This window comes from Cupressus sempervirens, chromosome 5 (genome assembly GCF_028749045.1).
Source record: "Cupressus sempervirens isolate cs-2001-9-10 chromosome 5, ASM2874904v1, whole genome shotgun sequence".
Lineage (NCBI taxonomy): Eukaryota > Viridiplantae > Streptophyta > Pinopsida > Cupressales > Cupressaceae > Cupressus > Cupressus sempervirens.
The window spans coordinates 561,903,627-561,931,266 of record NC_143122.1 but is presented as its reverse complement, the minus strand read 5'-3'; the positions used below and the strand labels follow the sequence as shown (position 1 = coordinate 561,931,266).

General features: G+C 33.2%; 1 pseudogene; it reads right to left on the bottom strand.

Moving 5' to 3' along the window:
* Positions 1-2,387: 2,387 nt before the first annotated feature.
* The window catches only part of LOC149557170 (uncharacterized), a 189,744-nt pseudogene continuing 164,491 nt past the window's right edge, over positions 2,388-27,640 (bottom strand).

The window sequence follows — 27,640 nt, the reverse complement described above, 5'->3', positions numbered from 1 at the left end:
TAAAAACAATCCTAATTTTGGTTGAGTCCTAAGTATGCCGACCATGCAAGGAACTTTGTATGATGCCGCAAGGAATGCATTGATGCATTTTTGGATTTAGTCTTCTCAATTAAATTCAAATGAGTCAACCTTGATAGAAAACACTTTTGTACTCATTTTTGGACTCATTGGATATATTTTATCACTTAATTTTGTAAAAAATATATTTTTCTATCCCTTCTGCTCTCTAACATCTAGATGATAGATCATAGAGTGAGATCTGAAACATTGTGATTCAAAAAACATATACAATCTCTTCTAGAAACAACATCAAGTAAAATCTTGGATAGCAGAAAAATTGTTATGTATAACAGAAACTTGTTTTTAAATAAACTTAAGCAATTTTTAATTTACCAAAGTTTTTGCTAAGCCCACATTTTCCAACTATGTAAGGAACTTCATATGATGCTGCGAGGAATGTGTTGATGAAGCCAAAAAATGTGATTTTTTGATTAATCACTAATTGCCAACGTTCGTGATTATGTAATTGTGAAGGGCATGTCTGAATTGTATCTACTCTAATTTACAATCAATTTTCATCCTATCACTGTGAAAAATGGTAGTGTGATGTTTCTTGTATTACAAAAGGGATGTTGCTTGTCAATCTTGCTGAGGGTACTAACCCCAAATCTCTATAAGGGACATTGCCTCTTGACCCTTTTAGGTGCTCCATCCCTAAACCTGTGCCAATGATTGTCCCCAAATCAACCCTTGCTAACCACCATCCCCAAATCAAGATCCTAGGTCCCACCCTTCCCAAGACTCTAAAGGAACATAGAATTTTTTGCAACTTTGTACTTAGTTTTTAGGTTGACTTCATACAAAGGAAATTATAATTGAAAACTATCAACAATTAGTTATCATTTATGCAATGTGTAGTATGTATTGTGCAATACAATTTAATCAAATACAATATGAACATAAATAAGAAAAAATGTATCTCATAGTTTATGGAATAAGCTTTCATTTTATTTTATTTTTGTATCTCTATTCTATAAAACCATGTTTTGTTAATTTTTTTATCTTTATTTTACGTGTGTTGAAAATATGATTTTTTCTTGATTGATTCATGATAGTTTGATAATTTCTAAATCTTTTGGTTTGCCTTTTTTTTACTAAGAAGATTTTCAGTACTATGGTAGATACTATAGACCTTCGCAATGAGGGCCATACTTTCATAACTATGCCAGATATATAATACCACTGCATTTCTATGTATGATACATGCAACCAAATGTACTTTTTATTACTGGCCATTTTGTGGACTTAGGGCCTTTCATTTCCAATGAAAATAATGTTCTATTATTACTTTTATACTTGAATTAATGAATATTGAGCAAGGATTTTTGAATTTTATTCATTATATGAACGTTTAAACTTGAATCTTGATCTCATGTAATGGGATACTTGTAACAATTTTCCAACTTGTATCCCAAATTTTTAATATATAGTCGTAAATTTGTTGCTACCATCCTACCATAATGGGCTTCGAGAGTGAGATCTTACCACCCAATGCTATGCAAAATAAAATAAGCTTTGATGCATTGGACTATGAGGAACAACAAATTTTCATGGATTTCGCATGTCTTTTTGTTGACAAATCCAACCACACTGCCATGGAAGTACGGGAGGCATCAGCATGGAGCTCTCGACATGCAATGGAAACACTTAAAAACAAGTGTCTTGTTCAAGAAATGAAAGGGCATTCATGAGAAACATTAACAGTTATAATGAGAATGCATGAGCATCTTTGGGACATGGGAAGATAAATTGCAAATAGCTTGAGCCTAATGAACCAAAATACAATTACCAAAATGAATTTATCTCATAAAGGTTGATATTTTGCAATTTTCTTTGGTCAAATGTAGATTGCCATATTGTTGTCAAGACCATAATGTCTTATGACGTTTAAACTAGAACCTGATCTTATTGTAATCTATATTCATAGATATATGCCATATCTTAATAGAACAATTTTTTACCCTAAATGTCTACTAAAAGGCCTCTTGTTTGCCTCTTTTGCTCTGCATTCGTTAAAAGACTTGAAGGAGCTCAAACATTTGGACACTGAAATGAATGGGCATGCTTTTGATCCTGAAAAACATGTCGATGAATTACTTCTACTTAGAGTCAAAGAACAATGGATGAGCAATTTGATGTAGTCCATTCTTGTGGTTGCCTGTGTTGGTGTCACATGTACATCAGACTATTACGATTGTGTTGTTCAATGCAAATGATTTTTGAAAACACAAAATGGTTGACGATGGTCAAATGTACATCTGTGTCTATGGTCATATATATAATAACAATAATGATTGGAGAACAAAGGAGTAATGGGTTTATTTGTCTTACACCTTGCCGATGCGCGTCTTTGCCCAACCCTCTGAATGCCTCGAGTTTGCCTCAATGCCCCTCTCAATGCTGCTGAAGTGATCTCCCGCACGCGTGCCTTTCCTTTCAGAAGAACCCTGTGTCACGCGCTTTCATTCAAATGAGAGTTTTTGGCTTTTTTTCTCTTATATCCCGCTGTCATTGCAATTGTGATGGCATCGAGCTAAAATTGAAAAAAAAAGCCAAAAACACATTACCTTTTCTTGCCATCGCAAATTGACCCCTAATGTATTAGTGTGTGGTGCCAAAAAGATGACACCTTTTTTGTTTCTTTCTAGTTTTGAAAAGCGCACACGTGCTATAGCACATACATGCTATAGTGCACATGCACTATGGCTTGGGTATGCCAAGCCATAGTGCATATGCACTATAGTGTGTATGCACCATAGGGCATGCGGGCTTTTCAAAAAAAAAATTACAAAGCACATACGCACTATTTAGAAGTAAATTTAAAAAGCTTTAAATGGTGTGTGTGCACTATAGGGTGCACGTGCTATTCAAAGCTTTCCATTCTACCAAGCCTAATGTTTGGTTTTGCCTTGGGGATCCAACCCAAAGCTTTGGAATCTATAAAATGGTTTGAGATGTGTTTTTCTGCAAACATACAAAAAATGATTGAATTTTCTTGTGTGCTCTCCTTCTAGTTTCCTCATGATTGAACATCAATAAAATTAGGTTACATGACATTGTAAGTCTTTATGTTAGCTACACAACCATATAATTTATTTTTTATTTGAACTATTTCAAGCCTTTCATCTATAATTTCTTTTGAATGTATGTCCAATTTTTGTCAAAAGTCAACATGTACTAATTGGGTTGTAGATTTTAGCTCATTCATTGAATTTTGCAACAACTTAGTTTTTTAGAAACTAGACTCCATTCTACACACTTTTAAAAAAAGAAGTTTTTATTTTAGATTAGGTTTCAATCATTTCTAGGGGGAGCACACATATATTTCACATTTTTGGGATGTGTCTAATTAAAAAAAATCATTAAAAAAAATACACATTATAAAATTACCTAAAAAATTTGGGATAAACTACATAGTGTTAGGTAACTTTTGACTGGAGTGATTAAAGAATTTCAAAAAAAAAAAGTTAAAATTTTAGGGGGGCCACACTTTGTGCTATGTATTTTTTTTGGAATAAATAGTACCACTTTTTGTGGCCCCCTTTTTTGAGGACCTAAAACTAAACCATTTTGAAAAAAATTAGTAGTTTAGAAACTAGATTCAAAGGACTATGACTTTTGTTTTTGTCGTATCTTAAATTTTTGAGTGTAAATATCTTCAAATTCTTGTTGAAGTCTAAAAATTGCTGATTTTAGGAAAAAGGTGTCCACTTATACCCCCCTTTTGGAACCACAACTTGGTGCACTTGCTCATACGTCTTCTCTTTGATGAAGAAGATCCTTCTTCAGTTGTTGTGAATGCTCACTCTTATCCTCCTATCCATTCTCTACATGATCAATCTTTATAGGTTTATATGATTATGGATCCTTATGTATAGTAGTTGCAAGAGGTCTCTTTATCATTTAAGGAGATGATTCTTTGGGACAGGTTCTACATCCATCCTTTCTAGATCTGCACTTATTCTTTTCAGCAATGTTGAAAGGGGTGACCATTAGTATTGACACAGGGACAATTGAGTAGGTTCCAGAGACACCATTCAGCTTCAGGATTATTCCTAGACATTGGGGAAGCATCTCATATGTACCTATGTCATTGTTTCTTCCTAAGGAGAGGAACATTATTCAGCAGTCATGGATCAACTTCTATATTGGAGCAATTATCACTAATTGGAATTCTACATTGTGGGGGAGGGGAGGCTACCTTGTCTCCTTTCTTATTCTTCTCTGTTATGGGGGACCTTTTCCTCTTTTAGTATTGTGTTCTTCTCATACTTTTCTATTGTATATGCATGATGTATGTTATAATGAGCGGGGTCTTGATTACTCCATCCATCCATACATCTTGTTTTTTCATCTCTCTTTTTGGAGGAGGGTTTTTCCCATGATGTTTTCCCTCTTTCTCTACTTTATGAGAGATTTCATTACATTTTGTACATGGGTACCTAACATGGCCTAGTAGCTAGGACCCATCTTGCATTTATGTTCTAGCTTTTGTAAGCTTAAGTGCATTCCCCTAAGTTGCACTTAAGTGGGGGTGTTTGTGTAAATAAGTATTTACCTATTACATTTTACTTACGTTTACTTAAGCCAATCCATTATTTTATTATTTATTAGTTTGACACCTAGGCGTATGTGTACTCTTATGAGTTTTCATGTTGACAACACAATAGTAAGCAACTCTAATTTAGCACATGGTGTCTACAACACTAGAGTTTGCATAATTAACTAAGTTGTCATATTGACAACACAGTTATTCACACTCTTATTTTAGCACATAGTGTCTACAACATAATTTTACATACTACACCTTTGTAAGCTTATCCTCTCATTGTCACACTAACTCCTATGCTTAATGTAGGATAATCCACTCTTGGTGTACATATGTTTGGTTGTAAGATTTATTAGTGTGCTGACTCCTAGACATTCTAGAAGCATGCCAAAGGCCTTTATATTTAGGCACTCCTACCATGTATGTACATGAAATTACATCAATTGAATTTCATATCATTATTTTGATCATACTTTGTTGGTCTATTTTGTGTTTTTGCTTGAGTTCCTTGATCTTGGGTGACTTTTCCCTAAGAAAAATTCTTACAATCCCTCCTCCAATACTAGAATATATTATGGGTTCAACCTAGTAATCTTGTTGAATGCTTTTAGAATTGGAAATGCCCTATCACAGGTTATGATATTGGCTTCCTATGGAGTATTTCTCTTCCTCATTTATGTTGGGGTATCTAGAAAGAAAGGAACAACAAAAATTTTAGAAACAAAGAAACTCCTTAATGGGTGGTGGACCAAAATATTATTAGGTCTATTAAAGAAAATTTTATATCTCAGAATGAAAAATGGGTGATATGAATATTTTAAACCTTATGAAAGTAATAGGAAATAAAATGAAGCATGATGAGCACAGAGAGGGTGTGATATGGAGTTCCCCTGCCTTGGGATGGCTGAAAACTAACTTTGATGGTCTAGCTAAAGGGAATGCAAGAACAGCTAGGTGTGGTAGAATATTGAGGGACCATTATAGTAGAGTGGTGGATGTCATGATGATCCCTATTAGTCATTTGACTAGCCATAAAGTAGAGGCTATTGTTTCTCTTTACATTGTTAGAATGGCAATCAAAATTGGTTATCAAAATATATGGCTAGAAGCAAATTCCTTAAATATAATTAATATGCTAAATAATAAGAATATGGTGACATGGAATATTGAAGGGAGTATTCTAGAAATAAAAAATCTAATTAAAATTTGTGATAATGTTATTATATCTCATAATTACCAAGAGAGCAATCAAGTGGCTAACTGGATTTCTAATAAAGTAGTGAATGCGGATGAAAAGTTGATGTGGACTAACTACCATAGCAAGGAAAAGGACCTAATGGTGATCATTAATTATGATATGACTAATGCAATCAAAGGAAAGATTATGTGAGATTATGTGGATTAATAATGCAAATGGTGGCTTCAATATGGGTTATTATCTTTTTCTTGAGGGAGTACCTTTTCATAATTACCAAGAGGATAGGACACATATTCTAGGAGAGAAGTTTCTTTGAGTTAAAAGATAACAAGTCTTCTCTGATTGTTACCATTTTCTACAGAATTAGTGGGGAGTCAAGGAAGCAAGAGTCATCTAGCTCTAAAGAACAGAAAGCTAAATGCATAGTTGGGATATACTCCAAAAGGGTAAGGTGACTGCATATATTAAGAATTTACATGGCTTTAAACCCCACATAATTGATTATTTCTTCAAAAATTGGTCTGTAGAGAGGGTTACTCTTGATGGCGTTATAGTAGAATTGATGATGAGTTCATTATTGAGACTACTCATCGTCCTATGGAGGGTCTAAAATTCAAGAAGGAAACTACTATATCTAATGTGGAATTCAAGAAGTTTCCCAAAAATGAAGAGGAAAAAAATCTTGCAAAGGACAAGGACTTCTATGACCTAGACCAAATTAAGGTAATATGGAAAGATGTTTTATCTTATGTTCATGAGTATTTTATTCTATATGGTAGATCAAAAAGGGTCCATAATTTCATTTTGTGTTTTTGAACCATTTTTAGTATAAGGATAGGTTGTCCTTTCCCTTTTACTTGAAATTTTCTTTTTTGAATAACCTCTAGGCCCATAGAAAGAAAGAGTCTAGGCTCATTCTCCATGAAGGTCTAATTTTTTTAATTGAAAATTATTGTAGAAAAAATGCAGTGACTATTTCACCTGCAATGAAAAAGAAGCAGAATTCTCTTGGAAAAGAGTTTCTTGACAAAATGAGTGCTAAGAAAATGTGTAATGTAAAAACTGAGGAGGGTTGTATTGATAGTAAGGGTAAAAGAAGGAGATTAAGGCTAATAATACTTGGAAGGTTAATGAGGAATCTATGGATTCTGAGAGAAGTGAAGAAGATGAGGGTGCAATAGAAACTGGTAATCACATCTCTAACTTGGATAGGTATTCTAGTAGTTGGGGAGTCTCTTTGGCTAAAGATGATGCAGAAAGCAGTAATGAGGGGGAAATGGAGACTAAGTTTCATTTAGAACCCTTAGGCAAAAATGAGGAAAAGAATATCATGACTCAAAATGAAGGGCCAATGCCTACCTAGATGGATATTAATGAGGTTAAGCTCCTAGTGGACTCAGAAAAGGAGAAAAAATGTTGAGGATAATGCCCTTATGATCAAAGAGAAGAATTTGAACAAGGAGAACCATAAGGATAATATGGCTCAAGAGGATTTTTAAAAAGAAAAACAAATGAAGTTGGATGGTACCTAGGATGTGACTATTAATTTAGATAAAATGTGTAATGATGAGGCCAATGAATATGACAACAACATGGTGAAGCTATATTTCCTCCATAAGGATAAATTGAAAGTTGATGCCTCTCTCTAGGTTGATTCTTGGCTCTTTAATAAAATAATTGTCCTCAATAAAAAAAATGGGAGAGCTCCATAATGAACTGGATGAAGAAAAACTAATGAGAATCTAGCTGGAGAATCAGGCGGGTAATATCCTTGAGAATTTAAAGGGCTACAAAATAGAATTACACCAATTGGTTAAGGATAGTGGTCAAAGGATTGGCATTGTAGCCTCATTTTTTTGTGTTTTTACCAAGCATTGGTAAAAAAAAGTAATGAGGAAATCATTTACTCTATTATAGTTAAGATATCTGGTGGTCCAAGTAAGAGAACTAGGAAAAGTACAAAAAAATACATTTTTGCTACTCCAAGTTCATCTGTGGAGGATATCCTTCAAGGTAATGTTGTAGCTGGTAAGGAATTAGCTAAGGTGATCAAAGAGTTAGTTTAGTTGTCAACTCTAGTTGTTGGTCCTGGTTTTCATGTTTCTATTTTAACATTAACTTTTGTTTTTCTAATACTTTTTTAGGTTTCAGGTCCTTGTAAAACTTGGTTTTGAACTTTTCTCATTAATTTGTAGGTTCCAAGTCCTTGTTAAACCTAGTTTTTTTATGTATTTGTAAACTTTAGGTTTCAGGTCCTTGTAAAACCTGGGGAACTTTTATTGTATATCTTTTTTGCTTAGTTGTAAGGGGTTTTGGGTCCCCTAAAAACAATGACTCTCCTTTGCTTAAAAATGGGCATTCCTCAAATGTAAATGTATAATTAATTACACAAATTTTTTCTTAGTAATTTTCTCCCAACTTTCTTTTCCCAACATTTTCTTTCTGTAATAATTTTCCCTATTATACCTTTTCACTTTTAGTAGAAAGAATTTATACATGTTTCCTAGAGATTAAATATTATAATTTAATTTCACATATAAATAGTTTAATATCTAATGAATTTACATAATATTTAATTCTCTATAGAATTAAATATAATACAAATGCAAAAAAGTTTAAATTTTTTGTATGCTACTTCTTTAATAATTTCTCAGATTATTGAGTGGTAAGAAGCTACTTAAGGTAACACCTCTCTAGATCAATTACCTCATGATATGCTCATATGATTTCTTAGAAGAGTCTCTTGCACACATAGTTATACAAACATTGGGAGGAATTTGGGGAATATAGACATGCAAAACATAACCATTGTGTATGATGAAAAGAGGACACTAAACCAATAATGTAGCCATACAACTTTTTCCATGAGGACATATGGCTTAATTTTGATGAGGGGGAGTGGTGGATCTAGAGTTATAGTATCAATGTTGTGAGACATGACCTAGTATATGAAGCTTCATAATTGTTTTGAAGCAAATATAAATACTAAATAGAGCATGCATTTAGAAATGTTTTCTTGCGCATGAGTATTTTTCTTAGATGATGAATTTCCTTATTTTTGTGCATGAGTACACATGTTTCTATGACTAAGTATTGTAGGATTCATGATCAAAGTATTGGAATGTCTCTAAAGTAGAGAAGCTAGAGTCATATTAAGAGTGAGTCAATAAACTATAGTCTAAGTTACTAGTTCCCACCTTTTTAATAAAGGCCTCAACAATTAAATTTCACTTCATCCTAACTAGACTAACTCCTAGTTGGCCAACTTATTGTTGTTTCTCAAGATTGAGAAACTCTTAGTTAAATCACGAATAACACTAAAACCACCACAAGAAACTCTCAATTATTTTGGCCACTATAAGGAAGAGAGTGCTTTCCTCATGTTTTGAGAAGATCCCCCTAAATCTATATAAGAATCTTTTTTATAGGGATTTGAGCTAGTTGTTTCTCCTAAAAGATGCATCTTCTTAGAAAACCACTACCATCCTGATTCCCAATTAAGGATTTCACAAAAGATTGATAAACCATGTATCAAATCCTGAAAGGATATGTTAGAAAATTTTCAACAATTCTATTGTATGATTCTATAGATCACATTGTTAAGATGAGTAACTTCTCTTCTAATGGTCTGTTTCCTTGATCAAAGCCTTAACAATAAACCCTAAATATCTATTATCTCTTATTATTACTATTTTCCATTTTCCAAGTGGAAAACAGGAATTTGTTTCACTCTATTATTTTTTCCTTTTGGAACCATTAAAGGACAATAAAAAATGAAGTTCTCTCAAATTGTTAGGGTTCTAGATCCCTTAAAGGAGAATCACACCAACTCATCTAGGTGGAGGCGATTGGTAGTTAGTCTTTCTTTAGTTTTGTTAATTGTCTTGATCTAGTGCATTTAGCTACTAATATTGTATTTTGGCAATCGTTTAGATCTAGATGCTTATATTTATTTTTTGCAATTAATATCATAGTAAGCCTGATACTCATCATGAAAATTGATAGTTTCTTGCATTTTATCATTTTCATTTATATGATGCTTTAAATAATTAAATATTTAATTTCATACATGGGAGAATAGGTGCCTTAGTAGATGATTTTTCTATTTTTACATGTGCCAAACTAATTGTTTGGTTTTAATTTCATGTCTTTCATTTGATCTAAATTCTATTTGAATTATTGCAAGCTTATAATATCCCTTGAAATCTTTACCAAATTGTAAAATTATATCAAATTCTACAAATAAATTGATTAAATATCACACTCAACAGAAAATAACTTAATACAAAATGTAAGATAAAAAATTTCTTGAAATTGCAACATAGAATACAAACATTTTGTTTACCATTTAAATATTTGAATAGAGAATGAAAAGAGGTAGGAGGCCTATGGGAGAAGATGGGATTTTAGGATTTGTATATTTGAATGAAGAAGTTGATAAGGATGGTGATGGCCCTTTTCCAGTGTTTTCCTTGGTTGTGGTTGCTTGATAGCATTGCCAAACATTTCAAGTTTGGTGATCAATGGTTAGAATTTTAGAGTGTTTCTTTTTTGGAAGTAGTGGTTGTGTTTCAATGTCTTTCTCATCCTTCCTTTTCTCTAGGTGGCATCTTGTGTGGAAGATCAAAGGGATTTATGTCATTTTCTCTACATTGGCTCTTGATATGGAGGTATTTTTAAGATCTTTTGTTCTAGCCTTGGGTGGTTCCCATCTAGGGTTTATGATAGGTTGATATATTTGATCTTGGGTTGGTTATCCTTGATGATGTTGCTCTTTTTTTTACTATCTAGACCATGTGCAGGTCTTCCTTGTATGATGTAAGGGTGTTTTTCTTACAAGAAAGATAAAATTCTTTAGATTTTGGGAGATCTTCCTTTTTTCCTATTCTTCGCAATATTCTTTAGTAGCTAATATTCACCAATTGTCTAATTTTAGATTTTTTGGCTAATAATTTAAGATTTTATCTAACCTAAATGGTCACATTTTTATTAAATTTATTTCTAAAATATTTAAAATCACTCAATAATTTATTTTATTATAAAATTTGAAGTGAAATATTCACCACAATATTCAATACATGATTAGATTTTATTCACCTAAGTATTATATATTATTAGAGAAATTAAAATTAGTTCGCCAATAATTATCATAATTATTAGTTAATTTAGGGATATATCACCAATATTTAGTTTTTACTATTATTGTAAAATATAATGTAATGATCCTCATAATATTCCACAAGGTAAAAAAGTTCAATTTTGATTTTTAATATTCTATGATAATTAATGAAATTCTTATTATTATTGAAATTCACCAATATTTTTTACACAAAAATTATGATTCCAAAATAATTGCCAATATATATATTATTTAAAATTAAAAAATTGAGATATTCAGCAATACAAACATTTTTTAAAATAATGAAAGATTTGTCATTATTTTATATCTTTTTTTGGAGGGAGGTTTCTTAAAGATTACCCTACTAGTCTCCCTTTCTAGGTGAGTTAGAATTACTTCAGTATTTATGATGGGATTGTGTGCTTCATTTCTTCATCTTATATGATTGTTGTCATTTTCTTGGATTTTGTTGATGATTTCTCTAAGTCCTTGTTTGTTGATCCCTAACTTGGGGTTTTTTGTAGTGTGTTGCCCTACTTTTTGTTCTCTAACTAATTGGCAAAAGTGAGTTCTTAAGTATTAGTGAAAAGAGCATAATCTCAATCTCATTTGTGTCTAGGTCTAAGGCCTTTAGGTTGGGTGAATCTCTATTGAACTTTTCCTTTTTCTCCCTCTCCTCATTCCTAGCCGGGTGGGTTTTCATTTTGTTGAGTGATCTTATGGGTAGGTTAGTGCCTAGTTCAATAGAGATTCAAGTTACTCATTCAAAGATCAACTATATTATATATCTATTTATGCTGTTTCACTATTTCAAAAATTGATGCTAGTGAAAATTTGGAAAATGTCTTCTCCTCGATGGGTTTTCCTACCCATGAGGATGATTTCCTATGTAAGACACTAGATGATGCACACATATCAAAAACATGCAAGTAACAAAGAATCCTATAGAAAATTGTGTTTTCATTTATGATTATGACTCCCAAATATGATTCAGATTCATTCTAGCCTTCAATAATCATCCTTGATTGAAAACTCAAATCTAACTTCTCCTCAACAGGTTTTCAACCCATGAAGTTTTTTTTTCAGAAAGGAAGATTTGAAATGCAAAGGGATATCAATTGGTCCTTTAAAAGGTCTTCACACCTCATTTAGACATTTCCAACTTCAAGAAGGGAGATTATCTAAAATCTGGCTAAGAACGGAAACATTAGTAGAGAAATGGAAATTGTTTTCTCCTCAGTGGGTTTTCAAACCATGAGGATAGTTTCTCGAATTTCAAAGAAAAAACAAGTTAATGATCAAGTTGGATCCACATGTTGTATTTATAACATCTTAGAATGATACTAAAGTGAATCAGGCCATTACAAAAAAGAAATGATAGGTAGGATCTCAATTAGCAGACAATCTCCCATGGAGTACCCTAATGGTAACTTTTTGAAACTTAAAGGAAAATAGGAAAGTAAGTAATGACTTGATATAGAAAGTTATCATGAGTTCAATGCAATAGTGAAAAGATCTCTAATTTTCTGTTGAACTCTCACATTTACTATCCAATGGGTATTTCTTTAAATTCATTTGTGTGATTTTGAAGATCAACAGATGACTCAAGGCTCTTGTATATAGAAACATAAAAATTTGAACGAGCTACTACTTTTTCTTTGAACTATTATTCTACTAACTTGCATAGCTTTCTAAAAAGCCAGTGATTGTTGCATTAGCCATTCCTTTCATCAGTACAATTAAAATATTGCTCTCAAAATCATGACAACTAGGTTCATAGGTTTTGATGGATTGAATGAAATCAAATCCCAATTGCAAAATTTCACAAACACTTCTCTTCACTTATTTTCAAAAGAGAGTAAAGTTTGAGTAGATTCACTCCATCACCGAGAAACTTTGAGGATGTAGGTTAGTTGAAGTTTTTAGTTTTATTGTTGCAGTTCAAGCCCCAGAGCTAATCTACAAGTTCATGCATCATTACAACCTAGAGAAAAGGTAGATTGTGCTACTTGATGACATAGTGTCTTGATTGATAAACAAACTATGGTGAATTGCCTCTACATGCTAGAACAAGAAGAATTCTTAGACTTGACCTTTAGGGGAGCCATTTTTGAGTTCTCTACAAAGAAGATGATCTAGAGGAAAGAAAACATGTAGACATGGTTCCAAAAACTAGGGCGTGCTAAGAGTAAAGTTCCTAAAACCTTGCTTGGGACCAACCTCAAACCAGAGATTATTGATATTATGGTTCTCCTACATAGGTTGAAAGGTGAGGTAGAATCCTTGAATTTTATTGAGTAGTATTTCTTTTTAGTAAAAGTAATTTGCTCTAACACTCAATACATTGATTAGGCTCAAGAGGTAATAAAAATTATGTCTAATGCTCTCTTTGTGGAAAATTTTTATAATACATTCTATATGTCCTCTTTCCTCATTTATATGTTGGCCTCATTACAACTATGGCAAGGCCTTCCAAGAATAGAGAATTTTCTTGATGATGTCAAATCTTACAAGTTTTATCCATGCTTATAGTTATTAAATAGTTATGAAAACTATGTGAAAGTAAGTGATGCATTTACTACGACGATTTGCAAGGAGCTATAGGGATTTCTAGAAAGGAGATTCAATCCTAAAGTCATGGCGACCAACAGCTAGTTTGGGAGTTATTTCATTTAATTATCATCTTTCTCTTATTTGCATCTTGAAGCTTTTGATGGATTCCTGTTGAAGCTAGCAAGGTACCCCAATGGCATGCTTGTGTTGATCAACATTGTGTGGCAAGCCATTCAAGTGATTATTTTGAGCAGGAGCTTGAAGAAGAAAGGATATGAATTCCCCATGAAGGTGGGGGATTTCAGCTACAACACCCATTCCAATGCTAAGAACATGTTGAAGGTATTTGATATGAAGTATAAGTTGGATACGTATGAAGTCTTAAGGCCCATGTTCAATCCAAATGGCTATGTCAAGGCTATTTTGCAAATAGGAAGTGTGATAAAACATATCACCACCATTGAGGATTACTGAGTGACTACAAGGACAAGTTCGAGAGTTAGGATCAAGTCTTCACCAAACTAATAATTGATCAAGTGAAGATGTACAAAGTTAACATTGATGTAGAAGGGGTGGAAGATGATGGCCAAAATGTGTATAGGAACACTTATCTAATAAAGTTTAGAAGAACTCCAATAAGCTCAAAGCCTTACAAAGACACCAGGAAGAGCTAGATATAATGATGGCTCAAATCTACAAGAGGACCAAAAAATGAGTCAAATGGATCATATCTCAAAGAAGTCAAAGAAAAGGCACATCTACTCAAGCTTCCCCAAAAGTAGAAATTGCTTCATCTAGGTGCAACCTTGTCTATTACTCAAGGGCTAGCAAAACCATCAAGTGGAGGTGATCAACCCCCTAACCAGAGCTTTCCTCTTTCCAAAACTTGTTAGGACAGTTCTTTGCCAATAATTGGAACTACAATTGAAGCTAAGAAAAAGAAGGCAGAGGAATTGAAAGATAGTGTAGTCATAGTAGCTCTCTCAACACATAACAATTCAATCCCATCTATGAATGTTGCACTACTCCTACCAATTAGTCCCCAAGTACAAGTAGTGGACCCTTGAGATGGTGGAAGCAGTGAAAGTGAGTCTATTGAGTCTAATGAAGCAATAAAGAAGACCATAGAAATAGAGAAGGGTCCTGAAGCTTCAAAACTCATTTCCCAAGTCTCAAAGAACCCTTTCTCTTTAGCTACAAAGGAATTAACCCTGATCAAAAGAAATATGTTCAATATAGACACACTCGTGACTACATCCAAGGTGATTGGCACATAGTCATGGTTAGAAGATACCTTAGATAGGAAGGGGAAGAGGAAAGAAGGGGGAGTTCCCAATAAACAAACTCTATCTCTAGCTATTTGTTTTGGATCAGCATTGAGTAAAGTCAAGAAGTAGAAGAGCCTATCAATTCTTGGGCAAGATCCTGACACAGGGCATCTAACTATGGAGATTGTTACGCCCACTAAAGAAGGGAAGATTGAAGATATGTCTATGAATTATTTAACATTACATTCTATGGATCTCAAAGAAGTTAGACATGACACCAAGGTGGGCCTATGGATGTCAACAAATGATGTGATAGAGGGACAAATTGAAAGCATTAAGCTAGCTAAATTCAGAATGAAAGAAAAGATTCATGCACTTAATTGCTTCAATAGGAAATTAGTCACCCCGTTGGCAAGCATCTCAAGAATGTCAACCACTAGTGATCCTAAAACCATTGACATTCAACCTATCATCTCCCAATTGTAGAAAGACAAGCACTTCAAACAAATTGGTAGAGAGTGGAGTGGAAAACTAAAGTCTAAGGTGTTGATCTCAGATTGGTTTTGACAAGCGAGTGTCAACACACTTAAGACATTTACTTAGTTCATGCCAAACTAGTAACATGTACCAAGCACAACATATAAATATTAGACCATGCCAAGTGATTCAGGAGTTGAGTAAATAGTGGATTTTGAGTAGTACAAGTGTTTAGTTAGAGAAGAAATATAGTGCATGCTGAGCATTAGAGACTTCATATGTTGAGTGACATAGTTTTGACATATTGGGTTGTAATGGCACAAACAATTATGTAAACCATTTCTGAGCCAACTTAAGATTATATTACAATCTTTTGGAGATAACAAAGAATCTCTATTTGAATTCCCTATGCAATTATATGCAATCAATCAAAAAATGGGAAGGTTTAAGTGGAAATATGGATGAATCTTAGCCATAGATTCATACCTAACCATAAGTCTCCTAGTCTTCTTAAGAATAAGTTACTTTGAAGATTTCAAGAAATTAACAAAGGAAAGAATGAGGATACTAGTTTTATAGTTGAACAACACTTTAATGATATATGTTTTCTTGTTTATGCTGACTATAATTGTGTGCAAGCTACCACACCAAGGGTAAGATGGTTGAGACCCTTAAGGTATGAAATTAATGTAGATGAAGCCTCAGTAGTCATTATAGCACTACTAGAAGATGAAATAGATAAAAGTGAAAAGATATTTGGAAATTATGAGATGGTAAAGTCAAAGATTACCATGGAATTGAAAACTACATCAGCTATCAAGAAGAAGGATAAGATTTTGAAGAAACTAAAAGCCAAAATTGGAGAAGGTACAAAGGAGGAGGAAGAAGAGGAAGAAGAAATACAAACACTTGCACCTCTAGCATTGACCCAAGGTATTCGAGAAGACAAAGAAAAGGAGGAAACTGAAGGTGCTAAGGGAGAAGAAGCCAAGGAAGCACCTACTCTTGCCAAGCCAAAGAAGAGGAAGGCTAAGGCACAACCAATGGCAAGGGAAAAGAAGATTTTCAAACTAAGTCTAGCTAAGCCCACTAGTCCTACCACTAGAGAAAGTACACATGCAACAACTCAAAAGGCCAAGGAGAAGACAAAGATAATAAAGAAAGGAGGCCAAGTGCAAAAGAAACAAAGATGGAATATGTGGCACAACTAGAGTCTAATGAAGTGAAGATTGAATCAGACGACAACAACCAATTCAAGGTGGTGAGTCATAATCCTCTCTCAGATCTTGAGAACTTATGTGAAAATGTTAAGAATAATGTAGATATGTCAAGGTTTTCACATGTTGATTTTGATAAATTGGGAAAAGTGGAGAAAAACAAAGTGGAAGAGGCATTATATGCCATGATGTCAAAGTTTAAGACAACTATACTATAATTTTCCAACTCAATACCTAAGAGTCTATATGGTATAGTTGAGAAAAAATGGCATTATTGTCTATATTTGGAAAGACAAATCAGGGAGACACAATTAGCCCAAGTAATGCCAAAGTTGAGTAAGGGAAAAATTTCTAAGGCTATTAAGAAATATGCAGTTAGGTTCACACCTAAATATAGAGCATTTAGCATTCTTCAAAATAATATTGAGGATGTGGTTAACAAGTCAGCACAAATATGGAAACTCATCTATGGGTTAACCATAGTGAAGAAAGGAGTTAAACTAATCCTTCAGAGGCTAAGGATGATGCTAAGTATGATAATAAAAATGGTGATAAGGAAGATGATGACAAAGACAATATAGTTGGAGGAGAGATAATGCAAGAATATGACAAGGCAACAGTTGAGCCTAAGCAACAAGAAGAATAGAGTGTGCATGACACAAAATTGTCAAATGCTAGTCCTTCTCATGACACAAGTGTAACTACTATGACTATAACTATTAAGGATTTTTCTAATCCATCAAGTTAGAGAATAAATCAACTTACTATAGAATATTTGAAGAAGATTCTAGACAAATCTACACTCCAAGATAAACTCTATGAAAATCTAGTTTTGGTTAGTGTAGAAGAAATGCAAAAGGCAGTAACTGAGGTCACAAGGGAAAAGGTGAATCCACAAGAACCACCTTATATCATCCCTTTAGTTACTAATGTACAACCTTTGTTCTAAATGATAGTAGATTCATCTACCAAGGTTGATACAAATGTTACAGTTGATACTGTTGAGAAGAAAGTAGGAGAGAAAGACAATAGTACAGGACAATAGGAAATAAGATAGATAGATTCATTTATACCTACAGCATAGGAAAAATGTGCTAGCCAAGTCATAGTGATAAACCAAGGAAAGCTTGAAGAGAGTGAGCTAATACCAAAGGTGAAGGAACAAGAAGCCATCCAAGCAATGGTAGCCCTACTGACATTTGGCACACCTTCTACACAAACACTTTAGAAGCCAAGCACAAAAGCTATTCCATTGCAAATTTCAGTACCAAGCCCTAGCTCATCAAAGGCTAAAAAGGTAATTCATCATAGATATATAAGCCTTGATGAAGAAATTTTTATTCCAAAGTATAACTATGATAATATGACATTGGAAAAAATAGGCATATTGCAGCAAGCCTTAGAAAGGAAAAAGCATTAGGAAATGCTTAGGAGAGAATATAGGCAAAAGCAAGCAATCCAAGATATAAAGGACATCTTTCTAGATGAATTTAGTCTATTGACCTCTAAAGAGACCAAGCCACTAATATAACAATTGATATATATAGTGAAAAAGGTCAGTAATGAAGAGCTTGATACAAATGCAAAACTTTTAGAATGGTCAAAAAAGAAGTTTCAAGGCAAGGTGAATGAGAAAATATCTAGCGAAATAGCACTAACTCAAGTTACATTGGTAACTAAGGTCAAAGAGGTGAAGAAGGTATAGGAGAATATATTCTCATTGCACACAAAACTATGTGATCCAACACTCTTCACTCAATAGACCAGAAGTCACATTCTAACATTGGAATGTAGGATAACTACATTAGTAGCAAGCCTACCTACAAACCTAGCTTAGAGTTAGGAATTTGCTTTAGACATAAAGTCAATTAGGCATATTTAAGGACCACACTAGTACCCTATTATAGATCTTGATGAAATAAATATGATTAAGTGTTAATTAGGTCATGATTGACATTTATGATGATTTAGGAGATCCTATTAGAGACTAAAGTTGATTTTGGTTATTATAAGTGTAATAACAATTCAATAAAATTAGGTTGAATAGATAAATCACATGGAAATGAAACTCTATATGTTCAAGCTAGGGACTCAATCAAGGGATTCATAGAATGATTCACTAGCCAAATTAGGAAAGATGAATTAACATTTTCTCTTGTAAGAAATAAAAATAGATGTAGATTATTACAACAAAAAAACATTAATGGTTGCATTTGTAGATTTTTTTGAAATCATGATGACATAATTTTGGAACATTCTAATGGCCTGATTGCTTAACCCTAGAACACCTACACCCTCATAATGTAATAAAGGGGTATTGCTAGAAATGATGTGATGTGTAACTTGACTGAAAAGATTCTAGTTGCTTGTTACCATATTAGTGATCTCCACTTAAGACATATGCTAGGATCCACTTATTTGTTTTAATGATGTAATATATATGACCTCAGTGTTTCATGCTTATGATAGACAAGTATTGTAATAATGTTAGAATAGAAATTTTGTTATGTTAAGAAAGATAAATGTCGATACACATATTTTGATATTTCAATGTTTTGGATATTTTATGGAAATGATTAGATGGAAGTTAATTGTATATGTTAATGAGAATTATGTGATATTGGATCATTCTACACTTATCTATATGTATTTCTATAATATTTCATTTAGCAACTAATGGTTAAGTTGAGTGTGTAGGGAAGTTGAACCATGGAAATTATCCAAGGAAACAAGGTTCAAACCTATGTCAACATGGTAAAGCCAAGGTGAATGTTTGGAAGATTCAAAAACCTTTTTGTATTGTGTTTATTTCATAATTTGATTGTGTATGGGTGTTATAAGTTAAAGATCATGATTAATTAGAGACATGTCATCGTGATGTGTAAAGTGTTTTAATGTGTGTGTGTGTCATTTGACACTTGTGTTGTCTATGTGTAAATGACATGTCATATAAAAATTTTGAGCATGAAGTCACTTAACCTAAACTTAATCCCATTATGAAATTAAGTTAATCCACCTTCCAGAGTGTAAGATGAGTCACCTTTATGATGGAATTCAAATTAAAATTTGATAGGAACTATAGAGAGCCTAAAAATGGTTCCCAGTGTTATTTTGGTGAAAATAAGTCACCCACATGGTAGTAGTATAGGTTGGGGGTCTAGATACACCCATAAGTTGGTCTAGGGGACTTAAGAGACCCTCTAAACTAGTCATTCTCAAGCCAATTCAAAAATTAGAGTGTCACATGACTTCTTTCCTCATCCCACCACTTGGTTAAGTTCCATTGGTAGAAAGGTACAATGATGTAAGAGCGGTAGGTGAGGATGGAACTAGAGGTCCTTTTAGGGAGCTTGTGCCAAACTTAGTGGTTTTTCACCCACTCTCTAATTATAGAGACAACTAGAGTTTGAGGAAAGAATCTTGGAAGCCAAGGAAGGAAAGCTCTTCATCACCATTCTTAACCATTTTCTTGGAAGGATGTTAGTGCTTCATGCCATGTTTTCTCTCATCTCATGAAAGTTGAAGATGGAAATTGTAAGAGTGTCGGTTGTAGGATCTATGTGGTTGCTTATGGTGCATGTTGTAAATGTTTGTGTATGTGAGTAAGCATGTTGAATCTATTTTCATTTGGTTATGTTTTCTTGGATTGTGGTTGTGGATTGAATGTTGTGTTGGGTGTGAAGGCTTCACTCACCCTTGGATGGGAAGAGAATCCTTGGCGTGAACGAGTTATTTGGGCTCTACATTGGAGTTGAGAAATCCTTCTCTTGGAGAGAGGATAGATTTCATGGAGTATGGGCTCCATTGAAAGCCATTTTCCTTTCTATTGTTCTATGGGGAGGTATGAGTGAGAATTTGTGAATGGAGGGAGTATGGATAAACTTGTTGAGGCATGTGAATATTAATATACTCAGATGGCATGCATTTCTTGGAAGCCTTGTTGGGCATATTGAAATTGCAAAAACAAAATTAATGCATAAGGATATGGCATTCTCCTCCTTTGAGAGCCCACCATCACCCAAAGTTTATGATTCCATTTGTGAATCATTATGCAAACCTTGGTTGGGGATTGTAAATGTGTTGTTAAAATGTTGTTTTCATGTTGGTTCTTGTCTTGTGATGATGTTTGAATGTCTCCTATTTGAGCCTTATTTCCCCTAGCTCTAGGGGTAGCCTTCTTGAGGCCTAGGTTGGGAGGTGAGCCTCCATGGTTCTATAGCTTTGATCTTACAAGTTTTTGATGCACTCGGTTACTTGGAAGTTACAAAGATTTCATAGCATAAGAGAAGTATATATTTTTGTAGGTAGTTGATAATGGAGCAGAAAACTCCATCTTGATATGTGTTTCTATTTGTGATTGTAAGAGTGTTGATATTGATCTTATTCATTTGTCACTAGAAGGATTGTGCATCATCTTGTGTATAGATCTTACATTATGTAGTGTTGACAAGAAGAGTCTACCACCTTGTGTTCAATTGTGATAAGCTTATTGCAAGTTAAAAGAGAAATTGTAGAGAAAATTCTATTGTATTGTTGTTGAAGATCTATTATCATGAATATCAATGTATCAAGAAAATGGATTCAGTATCATAGTAGACATTAGCAAGATGTAAATGAAACTAGCACCTTGCTATCCTATTGCTCTCCATTCTCATAGAAATGACTAGATGCATTATATGTTCAATCTTGAATCATATGTAGGTATAGAATGTTCTTTCAATAGATTTGATTTAATAAATATCAATAATAAACTAGAGGTTAGATGTTGATGTTCCATGCATTTGAAATTCCTGAATTCCAATAGCAATATTTTGTAATGCAGTTGATAAGATTAGATAGTATGGGCCCTGAAACCAAACAATCTATGTAATGAGATATTAATTTTATGAAAACCAATAAGACACACCATTAAGACTATGAGTTAGAAATGAAATAGATAGCATAAAGGGGGAAAAAAATTCATCAACTCAATATAATATATATACTTGGTGAATTAGAAGATAAAGGAAGCAAAAGCTCAAGAATCTCCAAATTAAGACATGTAGATGCAAATTATGTTTTGGAAAATGTATGGCAAGAACAAATAAAAACCCCTCCCATTACAGTCAATATAATATTCACCCCCATAGTAAAATAATATAAATTTGAATTATGATATAACCTAAACACTAGTAATAAGTCACCTACATAATAATATATGTCAGCTTATGAAGTGACATAAAATAGGTCAAGTACTATGGAAGCAAGATTTCCAATTTTAAAAATTTATATTAATCAATTCAAGCCCACTTGAAAGTAGGCGACTATATCATATGTTTAACACAAAAAATATATATAATGTATGGGGAGGGAGGGGGTCCCACCTTCCCATCTACCCTTCCCATGCTTTTTCCAAGTCCATGAGTGCTTTTAGCACTATCCAACCTTACATAAGTTAGGTGTACCTTGTCTCCACTTGCTTCAAAAGAAGTCACCCAACTTAGTAACGGCCTTGATCGGCTGAATTAAAGGGGTCCCATATCATGGGGGGGGGGGGGGGGGGGGGGGGGGGGGTACACATTAATGTAGTTAGTGTTAAAATTTAGAAATAGTATTAAAATAAGTATGGTAAATGTTACAAGTCATGGAATGACATGATTAGTAAGCTGAATTAAAGGGGTCCCATATCATGGGGGGCGGGGGGGAGGGTGCACATTAATGTAGTTAGTGTTAAAATTTAGAAACAGTATTAAAATAAGTATGGTAAATGTTACAAGTCATGGAATGACATGATTAGTTAACTTAAATTAGTAGCTAGTGTGATTAGAGTTGAATTAATTAGGAAATTATGTATTTAGTTTAGGGGAATCATTGAATAATAAATTAAATACTTTATAATTGACATAAATGTTTGAGTGTAAAGAGTTAAGTACCACATTTTATCATCAACACACATTTTTATACATGAGATGTATGCAAAGGTAGGCTAATAAGGATTTAATTGATAACTAACTTTACATGATTAGTAAATGAGATTATGACAATAATAATGATAACTATAATAATAGTGATCAAATAAGTAATAATAATAGAAGTGGTAAAACAAGTGACTAGTTAGGTGTCAATGAAATGATAAAAAGAATGATACTAGGGTTGATGCAACAATTTAAGTAATTAATGGGGCTAAGTATACTTTAATAAGATATGGGTTAGCTATTATGATGGAGAAAAAAGAAGCATGTCAGATATAGTGGTTTAATTACTGAGATTATGATGGAATTAGAGGGTCCATTGAATAGTCAAGGGGTTAGAATAGTAGATGATTATGATGATACTTATATATGTAAATTTGGCTTACATTCAGATCGTACATTGATATATTCAAGTATAGTCCTAGCTATGTTTCTAATAGAACCTTAAAAGTGTGTATGGACATTATATGTATACCCATCATTTAAGTAACTAGATATATCTTCTTTTTAAGTCATTGAGTTAGAGTCTTTTACCATGTCCCACAATTAGGATTATAATGTGTAATTATAATAGAATAAGGATACAGACTTTATCTGATGAACAATGGAAAATAGATGAATAACCCAACCGTTACCAAGTTATAGTTATGGTGAAAATTGTGAGTAGTGGTGTTACTAATAATGAATGAACTCATCCTCATTAAGACAAATTTAAGAAAAACCATACAAGATTTACCCTGACATCGTGGCCAGGTTTAATGAAGCATTCATTATCCAGTGATGTATAGGTAAAGTTTCCTTACCTCCCAAATTAATATACAGGACAATTGTAGATCATAGAAGACAGTTGATCAATGACTGGCATGTCCTTAAAACTCGAGACTTGCACTCTCAGTCATAACTGTCCTACCCTTAAAATAACCTTAACCTAATGCTAGTATGAAATCCTTAACTGATTATACTTATTATTGAAAAATCTCTAATGTATAATTTAAATGTTGTCAAAAAAAAAGTGTTTTTACCTCATAAATTTAGGGCATGACATTCTAGCATCAGAGCCCTAGGTTATACAACATTGGGTGTTAATGAGTCCACTAATTAATGTACAATTGTAAGTAATCATAATAGTCATAGGAAATCAACTCGTAATAATATTATTACTTATTTAACAATGAAATTGAATACCCTAAATGGATAACACTAATTTGTCATGGTAACAATTTAAAACTAATAAGGATTAAGATATGATAGCATATTATCTTGACCTTGTGGAAGCTCAAATTTAAAAGGATCTCTATGTAACCCTTCTCGATAGCTATGAGACTTAATGATTCCAGATCTTGGCACATGTGAAAATATTTCTTCTTAAACCATACCAATATTTAGGACTAAATGGGTGATAGCTCATCTTGATGATGTTTAGGTATTGGTAAGAACTTGAAACCCCTTGTAAAATGTGAACTTTGGTCCTTTGTGGAAAATGCTCTTAATTAGGGTAAATGAGAATGATAAGAATGGAAACTTATAGAATTGTGACAAGAAACCCCCATGATGTAGCATAACGGTGCAAGGATTAATATGTTATACAATAAGGTAATATCTTTAACCTTGATTATCTTGATACAAACCCTATAATTTAAGTGATAGAAATCACACGGGAAGAATCCCATTGGAAGTGATCCTTGATAAAGATAAGTCTCCTACTAAATAGGTAGGGGAATAATAAGGAACAATATACAAATAATAGAGAGAACAATACACACCAAAAATAGATAATTCCAAATATAACATGGTTCACTAATTTCATTTACAATATATACTTCCATAGCAAAAGAGAACCCTTCACCACCAGTGGCACCAATATATTTGGATGGGCAACGTGACCATATACACTTACCAGCTAGGGTAATCCATGGAAACATCAATGTTTCTCAATGTTGATCAATGGAACTTACAAGCCAAATTTTGCTCAAACATTTTGTTGTTACTCAACAACACTTTGCAACTTGGTGATGAATTGTCTCATGGGCATTGACTTCCTACTCGATTTACACTATAGTTTTAAGTAATGGAAGCTCAATAAAGACTGAATAGTTCTCACTATATCAATAAATACCTTAAGGAATTCCAGTCTATTATGGGATCAAATGGTAGAATCCTTTTTAAAATTTATTGATACACCCAAATGATGCTTGAAGGAAGGTGTGACAACAGTACAAGCGATATCCCTAGTGATCTTTCTAATAGAAACTTATTATAATTAAAATTAAGTGAAATGAATCATAATCTTATACTTATCTCAAGGATCACTAGTGTAATTTGGGTGGAAACCCTAGCCCTAGACTACATCTCACAATTCTTGAAAGTAATGGGCAGGTAGGTAAGGAAACATAGGCAATTGAAGAATGAATTTCTAAGACTCGGTAAACCATAAGCAATAGAGTGTGGAATACTCTCTTGATCTATCCTCAAAAAGGACCACAAACACAAAGGAATTTTTTTTTGCATACCATTGATTTACCATGTAGCTCTAGGAAAACCCTTCCTCTTCTTTCCATTAGGAAGACCTTGGTACAACCGTAATTCCTTTGAGAATTTGACTTGTTATGAATTATTATTGTTGTTTTCAATTTTTACATATTGTGGTAGTTTCATTGAATGTTCATTTATGATGATTTCTTGGTATGGTCCCCTTTTGCCTCGGGACATGACTTATTTTAGTGAAAGATTTACCATTGTGGCCACACTTATGTTTAATTGGTAATTTTATTTTGTTTTAAGTTATTTTATGAGACATCTTTCTGTAAGTTGGTTATATCAGAGAGAATTCTTGATAACCATCATAAGAAAATTTGAATACATCCTTTTCATTAACATAAGATATGATTTCATTCAAACCTATAAACATGGAAATACCTTAATCCTCAAATGAATAAACCCCAATAGCACACCATGCTAAGGATCTTAGGTAAAGGCACTAGAAGTGATAAAACTATAAGGATCAAAAGCTGAAGGATACACAATGCTATTTTGACTAATATCTAATAGATATACCAAACCAATAGTGTAATGACTAGATTTCTCAATTAAGATATAACCAAAAGAACATCATAACTGCCAAGAGATTGGGAATGTTGCAATGAGCATGAACATTCTAGTTATAAATGACAGCCACCCTACCTATCTAGGAAGAAGTTACACAAATATATGTATATTAAGTATTGATAGGTGCACTAATTGGGATGGTATCCAATCAAATCAAGTGGCGAGTTAATCAATTTTAAGAAGAATTATCCATGTATGAGTGTCTATATAGTCAAATCTCAAATAAATGAAATGGTTAGGAATGGAAGGTGATCTTAAGGCAAGACCCCTAAGTGAGATACTTATGTCGAATAAAGTTAAGCCTATATTTGAAGGCTATGCCCTAATTATAGAAGACTTCTAGGAGGAATTCGATAGTTAGGGGGGAGGGTGTAAGTCCCACACTAGTACCCTATTATAGATCTTGATGAAATAAATATGATTAAGAGTTAATTAGGTTATGATTGACATTTTTGATGATTTAGGAGATTCTATTAGAGATTAAAGTTGATTTTGGTTATTATAAGTGTAATGCCCATTCAATAATATTAGGTTGAATAGATAAAATCACATGGAAATGAAACTCTATATGTTCAAGCTAGGGATTCAATCAAGGGATTCATAGAATGATTCACTAGCCAAATTAGGAAAGATGAATTAACATTTTCTCTCATAAAAAATGACAATGGACGTAGATTATTACAAAAACAAAACATTAATGGTTACATTTGTAGATTGTTTTAAAATCATGACAACATAATTTTGGAACATTCTAATGGCTTGAGGTATTAACCTATAACACCACATCCTTGTAATGTAATAAAGGGGTATTGCTAGAAATGATGTGATGTTTAACTTGACTGAAAAGATACTAGTTGCTTGTTCTCATGTTAGTGATTTCCACTTATGACATATGCTAGGATCCATTTATTTGTTTTAGTGATGCAATAGATATGACCTCAGTGTTCCATGGTTATGATAGATAAGTATTGTAATAGTGTTAGAATGGCAATTTTGTTATGTTAAGAAAGATAAATGTTGATACACATATTTTGATATTTCAATGTTTTGGATATTTTATGGAAATGATTAGATGGAAGTTAGTTGTATATGTTAATGTGAATTATGTGATATTGGATCATTCCACACTTATCTATATGTATTTCTATAATATTTCATTGAGTTATTGATGGTTAAGTTGAGTGTGCAAGGAAGTTGAACCAAGGAAATTATTTGGGGAAACAAGGTTCAAACCTATGTGAACATGGTAAAGCCAAGGTGAATCTTTGGAAGATTCAAAAACCTTGTTGTATTGTGTTTATTTCATAATGTGATTGTGCATGGGTGTTATAAGTTAAAGATCATGATTAATTAGAGACATGTCATCGTGATGTGTAAAGTGTTTTAATGTGTGTGTATCATCTAACACTTGTGTTGTCTATGTATAAATGACATTGCATGTAGGATTTTTGTCCATGAAGTCACTTAACCTAACCCATTATGAAATTAAGTTAAACCACCTTGGAGAGTATTAGGATGAGTCACCTTCATGATGGAATTCAAATTAAAATTTTATAGGAACTTTAGAGAGCCTAAAAATGGTTCCCAATTGCTATTTTGGTGAAAATAAGTCACCCACATGGTAGTAGTATAGGTTGGGGGTCTAGATATATGCATAAGTTGGTCTATGGGACTTAGGAAACCCTCTAAACTAGTCATTTTCAAGCTAATTCGAAAATCAAAGTGTCACATGACTTCTTTCCTCATCCCACCACTTGGTTAAGTTCCATTGGTAGAAAGGTACAAGGATGTAAGAGGGGTAGGTGAGGATGGAAGTGGAGGTCTTTTTAGGGAGCTTGTGCCAAACTTAGTCTTTGTTCACCCACTCTCTAATTGTAGAGACACATAGGGTTTGAGGGAAGAATCTTGGAATCCACAAAAGGAAATCCCTTCGTCATCATTCTTAAACATTAGCTTGAAAGGAGGTTAGTTCTTCATGCCATGTTTTCTCTCATCTCATGAAAGTTGAAGACAGAAATTGTAAGAGTATTTCTTGTAGGATCTATGTGGTTGCTTATGGTGCATGTTGTAAATATTTGTGCATGTGAGTGAGCATGTTGAATCTATTTGCATTTTGTTATGTTTTCTTGGATTGTGGTTGTGG